Consider the following 7252-nt stretch of genomic DNA (forward strand, 5'->3'; position numbering starts at 1 on the left):
AGGCAAAAGAGACAGAGGACCGACCACGCACTTCTCGTCCTCCCGGGGCCAAAACACAACAATCAACTCTTTTTCTGACATTTTTGTCCCTTTTTTCAACACTTTTTGTCACGTTTTTGGCGCTTTTTTGTCGTTGCCGTTTTACACTTCTTTTCATTACCATGTATGAACACCACTAACACCAACTTATTACTAGTTTTACACTTATTTTTGGAATCCATGGTCAATAAACCTAATTTATAGGAAAGTATACCTAATCTTTGAGATAAAAAAGCAGAAATGATGAGCTATTTAGACTAATATTAAAGCAAGGATAATCACAGAAGGGTATATGTCAACGTTCAGTTGGGATACCGTTTTCAAAACGTTTACATTTTTTTTTCCAAATGCTAAAAAAAAAGTCACAAAACAGCCCAAATTCAATGAAAGTAGAGATCCGATCTATTGTCGTACTTGCGAAGCGCGTTGTATGGAATCATCCATCCGTGTTATATTTTGGGGTAATTACAATTAATTCGTTATAAAGAAACCCATATTTCTGATATAGACATTTAGAAAATGGGTCAACACAATGGTCGTTTTTGCTCGTCAAAGCCGATCGATCAGCGTGGATACATTCAGCCGGACAAACTAGAAAACTACGTAGTCGATAACACTGGAGAGAGAGGAGTGCCCTGTGGAATATTACACAGAAAAAACAACAGTTTGATCGAGGATGGCTTCGACTCGATCACAGATAATAGAGCTCAACAGTGCAGTTCCTGGAGTTTGTTTTCTTTACATTACACGTCTTTTAGCGGACGCTTTTACCCAAATTAGACTTACAATTGCTATACATGTCGGAGGTTGCACACCTCTGGAGCAACTAGGGGTTAAGGCTGCGTCTCATTTCTCTGTCTTACCCCTTCCCCTTAGTTTTCCGCGTTCACGTGAGAGTAAGGGCTGTCCCAATTAGAGCTGGGCAATATATAGATATTATATCGATATCGTGATATGAGGCTAGATATCGTCTTAGATTTTGGATATCTTAATATCGTGATATGACATAAGTGTCCTGGTTTTAAAGGCTGCGTTACAGTAAAGTGATGTCATTGTCTGAACTTACCGTAGCTGTTCTATTATTTACCTTTACCCACTTAGTCATTATATCCACATTACTGATGATTATTGATCAAAAATATCATTGTCTAAATATTTTGTGAAAGCACCAATAGTCAACACTATAATATCGCTATGCGTATCGATATCGAGGTATTTGGTCAAAAAACATCGTGATATTTGATTTTTTCCATATCGCCCAGCTCTAGTCCCAATACTCATTTTGATCGAGGGGTAGGGCTATGGTAAGGGCTAGATACCCCTTAAAACCAAGCAAGGACGCGAGCTTACTTGAAAGCAAGGGGTATCCAGATACATTACAAGGAAAAATTACGACGGTCTTGTTTTTGTGCTCTACACATATATATGTACATATATATGTACATATATATTTCCAATCATGTTCTTAATTGAAACGCTTTTAAAAATCGCTAGTTTGCTATGCTATTGCTTGATTTCTTCGATTTGTTGCAGACAATCACAAAAAAAACTAAATCACTAAAACCCATGCAATCGACATACACACAGTTGATGACGTAACCTGCTACCAAGTGGCGTCTCATTTCATAGGGGGTATGTTTGCACCCTTACCCCTTACCACTCGGCTTCGAGGGACAAGGGCTAGGGGTAAACTAAGGGGTAAACTAAGGGGTAAGACAGAGAGATGAGATTCAGCCTCAGTGTCTTGCCTCAGGGACACATTGGTTGATGTATCAAACCCAGGTCTCCCACACCAAAGGCATGTGTCATATCCACTGCGCCATCACCACCCTCCTTTTCTCTCCATGAAGGACTTTAATTATCCAAGAGTGTATGGCTGCAGCCTGGAGACCTCCCGCCTCATGCCTGGGCGTGTCCAACGGTAAATTCAGATGTTCAGAAAACGAAATCGTGAAAAAACGGAATAAATCCCGCACATATAAACACAAAACTGCTTTGCTAGCTCCATTGTGTTGTAACTAAGACATCTGCTGAAAAAAATAATGTTATTCATTAGCACGATTGCCGTACTGTTTAGTTCAAAAACATCCAAAACACCAAAGTACGAAGACATAGCGGACCAGACGCCAGCTTTTATTTTGAAAAGTCGAAGCTCCGGGAGGGCATGAGACGGGAGGTCTCCAGGCTGCAGCCATACCCGACTCTAACTATTAATTTAGGTTCACAAAACCCTGGAAATCAACACAGTTTTTAGGCAAAAACATGTTTTTTTTCATGACCAAATGGAGAAGTACTACATTACCCACAATCCTAAGCGCAACAGCGACGTCTCTGATTGTTGGAACCTGCTGTTACCACGAAAGAGCTTCTACACAGTCATGTACTGTACCTTTGGCCTGTTTTGCCGTTTTCAAAATGTTCTTTTGCGCCGAAATCAAATGTTTTAAGGTCCCGATTCATCTCGTAGCTGGTTGGTTTAATGAAAGAGATACGACAGAGATATTAAACATCTCTGGAACCAGAGCTGGCCGGTCACTGTTGAGCTCTAGAACTTAACAACAACAACTGTTCCCGTGATCAGATTCTCCGTTACATCACGGAAACATGAGACCGTTTCAATATGGAGATCTTAGAGTCTAATCCTCCGTCTGACTACTTTAGGACATTCTGTATAAACTAAAGGAATGTGTGGTGAGATAATACATTTCATCAGAAATAAAGCTGTTTTTCCCTCGGTTCAAACATTTAAAACATGAACTTACAATCATTTGTATTTAAGAGATATAAATCTACAAATACTGACGAGATCAGAATCTTTAAGAATTATTAACAGGAACTGAACTGATTTAGAGTATCTCTCTGCAAGGGGGGGTGTGTGTGTGTGTGTGTGTGTGTGTGTGTTTTTGTCTGAAAGTGTGTCTCTGCGTGTGAGTGTCTGTGTGTGTGTGTGAGAGTGTGTGTCTCTGCGTGTGTGTGTTTGTGTCTGTGTGTGTTTCTGTGTGTCTCTGCGTGTGTGTGTGTGTGTGTTTGTGTCTCTCTGAAAGTGTGTGTGTGTGTGTGTGCGTCTTTGTGTGTGTTTGAATGTGTGTGTGTGAGAGTGTGTGTCTCTACGTGTGAGTGTGTGTGTTTGTGTTTCTATGTGTGTGTGTGTGTGTGTGTGTGTGCTTTGTGTGTGTTTGAATGTGTGTGTGTGAGAGTGTGCTATGCGTGAGTGTGTGTGTGTTTGTGTTTCTAGTGTGTGTGTGTGTGTGTGTGTGTCTTTGTGTGTGTTTGAATGTGTGTGTGTGTGAGAGTGTGTGTCTCTGCGTGTGTGTGTTTGTGTCTCTCTGAAAGTGTGTGTTTCTGCGTGTGTGTGTGTCTGTCTGTGTCTGTGTGTGTGTGTGTGTGTGTGTGTGTCTGTGTGTGTGTGTGTGTTGAGTTTCTCAATCTAAATAATCAACCTGGTAAATCAGTGGCCATATTCAGCCCTAAGGAATAAGGAATAATAGGATAAGGGAAGTTTTTTTAGTTTCAGCTCCGATAATGTTGACTGATTTCAGTGTTTCTGTTCCGACGCTCTGATGCCTCCGTAGATACAACAATAACAATAACAATAATATAATAACTGATCTTTGGAAGCCTGAGCTGGTCGTTTATAATGTTTAACACGTTTGTTTAATTGAACACAAAGTGAAAGAAGAAACATTTAACAGTTACACACACAGTCGGGTTTAAGGCTTCAGGAGAACAGACGGAGAAAAACTTCAATATCTGGAGCCAATCAGGACGCTCCCTTTCATCAACAAATGGAAAACACATCTGGAGCCAATCAGGACGCTTCCTCTACGTTTCCCTTTTTAAATCATCTTCGCTGGAGTTTTTCAAGTCACTTCCAGTTTGTCAGTTGCAGTTTTTTGTGATTCTTTTTTTAAATATTGGTGATGAAAAGTTGCCTGTTAGACTTAGAAAAGTCTGTAGAACGGACTAATATACTGTGTTAATACCTTGTGTGTGTGTGTGTGTGTGTGTGTGTGTGTGTGTGTCTGTGTGTGTGTGTCTGTTTCTCTGTGTGTGTGTGTGTGTGTGTGTCTCTGTGTGTGTTTCTCTGTGTCTCTGTTTCTCTGTGTGTGTGTGTGTGTCTGTATCTGTGTGTCTGTGTGTGTGTGTGTGTGTGTGTCTGTTTCTCTGTGTATCTGTCTGTGTGTGTCTGTGTGTGTGTCTGTTTCTCTGTGTGTGTGTGTGTGTGTGTGTCTGTTTCTCTGTGTGTGTGTCTGTGTGTGTGTGTGTGTGTGTGTGTGTGTGTGTGTGTGTGTCTGTGTGTCTCTGTGTGTGTGTGTGTGTGTGTGTGTGTGTGTGTCTGTCTGTTTCTCTGTGTGTGTGTGTGTGTCTGTCTGTTTCTCTGTGTGTGTGTGTGTGTGTGTGTGTGTGTGTCTGTTTCTCTGTGTGTCTGTTTCAAGATTTAGTGTAAATTAACAGAAATGGTTCTGGTCATTTTCTGCCAGGAAATTATCCGTTTTCCTCCAGATTTTATTACTTCCAGTTTACAGTTGTTTTTATCAACACAGCGGATTTACTCGATGTTCTCAAAAAACATCTGAATCAGAAACACACTTATCTCCTCGGGTCCAATCGGACCCATTTTCAAAATGTTTCTATATCAGAAATTAGGGTTTCCTTCAACCAAATTGTCCAAAAACATAACGTGGATGGTTCCTTTATGTAAAATAAAGGATCAGTTCACTACGTTCATTGAATCTCGGGGTTTTAGTCAATTGTACGGCATTTCAAAGCTTCAAAATCATTGGGAAAAAGTGACAAAAGTGTCGAAAAAAGACGACCAAAACATTGAAACTGACCAGAAAAACAAAAAGCTGCACGTTGGTCGACGGCCAGACGACACCAGGGTTAAACAATATCTAGATTTAACACTTGTTTTTCCAATTTTTGTCACATTTTCCTGATGTTTTTAATCACTTTTTCACATTTTTTAGGTCACGTTTTCCCGATGTTTTTGTCGGGTTTTTTCTGCATTTTTTTATTTATTTAATTGTTGATGTTTTTGAAGCTTTTCCAGACATTGATTGTCACTTGTTTCAATGCTATAATATTTAATAAAACACCCAAATCCAATCAAAGTGGTGAATGATCATTTATTTTACTTTTTGTTTTGTTTAAAGATTATTTTTTGGAGCTTTTCCCTTTATTAGAAAGTGGATAGATATGAAAGAGGGGGAGAGAGATGGGGGACGACACGCAGCAAAGGGCAGCAGGTCGGATTTGAACCCCGCGCCGCTGCAGGACTCAGCCAACACAGGGCGAACGCTCTCGCTGGGTGAGCTAGAGGCCGCCCCAGAAACCCAAATTTCTGATATAAACACGTTTTGAAAATGTCCCGAGGACAATATAGATATGGTTTAAATATCTGCATGGGCATAAGAACGCCGCCGCGGCTGTTGGTTGCATTAGTCATCGTTTTCCATTTTTCGAGGTCTATTTTCGTAACACTCCTGTTGTTCTCGGGTCAAATCTGAGCCGTTTTACAAAACCTTTCTATATCAGAAGTACGACAAAAGAATCGACAAAAACATTTTTTTTTTTAACACTGAAAAAAGTGACCAAAAAAACATCCAAAAAACGTCCCCAAAAGGTGCAAAAGCTTGTTAAAAAAGTGACCAAAAAATGGAAAAAGTGAGAGAAAAAAACATTGGAAAAATCGACAAAAAATGACCAAAACAAAGTGACAAAAATATTAGAAAAAGAGTGACAAAATAAATTTGAATATAATCTACAAAAAACGTTGAAAAGTGTAGAAAACGAACGACAAAATGTTGAAATTTCGACCCAAAAAACCCAAAGTTGCAGGTCGACGGGAACACGATGGTTAATTATATCATTTAATTCCATGTAATCGTTATATATGTGTGTTTATCTATTATTTATTATTTTAAGTCCAATATAAGGTGGAAAATGTGTTGGAATTTAATAATAAATAAGAAAATATTTCAAGAGTAAAGTCCAAATTTTATTTTTAATTATTTTAGCGCAATAAATTAACTCATTTATTTAAATATATGTTAATTTTTTTATTATTTAAATAGTTAGAACTGTCACATTCAATATACTTGTTGCTGTGAACTCAAAACGTCACCTTCACTCCCTCCCTATTTGACAATTAATTAGTTAATTAAGCAAAAAGAAATGAATTATGCTGCTGAATATATAAACAAAGTAAAAGTACCAAATAGCTGCTGGTTACAGGTTCTCAGGTGTGCTTCTTAGTGTTATTTCAGCACTTTTGGGACATTTTTCTGGCAGAATAACCGACATAAAGTCAAAGTCGGGATGAACATTAGTTGTTTTTTCATATTTTTTAGCTTTCAGAGACCAATTGAGAGAAATATCTGTCAATTAATCGATGAACATGAGTGTTAATTAAGCAACTGGTCGTGTTGTAAACGTGTCGTAATAAAGATGAGATGATTGGACTCCGCTGGTTATAGGACTGAAGCCGTCTACAAAACACTTTAAATGACTCAGACTCCCAGAATCCCTCTGGCCTCCCATTGTCGTAGAGATATATATATATATATAAAAACAAAAAGGAAAAGCCACGGCGAGTGGAACAGAAACAGACTGTGTGGTTAAAAGCAGAACCTTTAGTCGAGGCGTCTCAGTGAGTAAAGCAGCAGGATATTTACACGAAAACACACATTCCTCACTTCCTGGTCAGAGTTCAGCCAATACCTTTTCACGCTGAGGTCACGTGTCCGCAGAGACGACCTCGGACGCAGCAGGAACTGAAAAGAAGAAGAAGAGGCACTTCCTGAATGGCTGGTTGGTTTGTTTGTCGTCGTGTCCTCTGACTCGTCTCGGGGGGGACAGGACAGATGTTTGGTTGTTGGTGGCTCAGTGTGGACACCGGTTGGTCGTCACTGTGGCCCCAGCGTGGACACCAGGTGGTCGTCGCTGTGGCCCCAACGTGGATACCAGGTGGTCGTCGCTGTGGCCTCAGCGTGGACACCGGTTGGTCGTCGCTGTGGCCTCAGCGTGGACACCATGACGCTGTGGGCCAGAGTCAGGTCGCTGTGGCCCCAGCGTGGACACCGGTTGGTCGTCGCTGTGGCCACCCAGCGTGGACACCAGCTGGTCGTCGCTGTGGCTCAGCGTGGACACAGATGAGTCATCGCAGGCCCTCAGCGTGGACACCAGTTGGTCGTCGCTGTGGCCCCAGCGT

This window comes from Sander vitreus, chromosome 17, assembly GCF_031162955.1.
Source record: "Sander vitreus isolate 19-12246 chromosome 17, sanVit1, whole genome shotgun sequence".
In the NCBI taxonomy this organism is placed as follows: domain Eukaryota; kingdom Metazoa; phylum Chordata; class Actinopteri; order Perciformes; family Percidae; genus Sander; species Sander vitreus.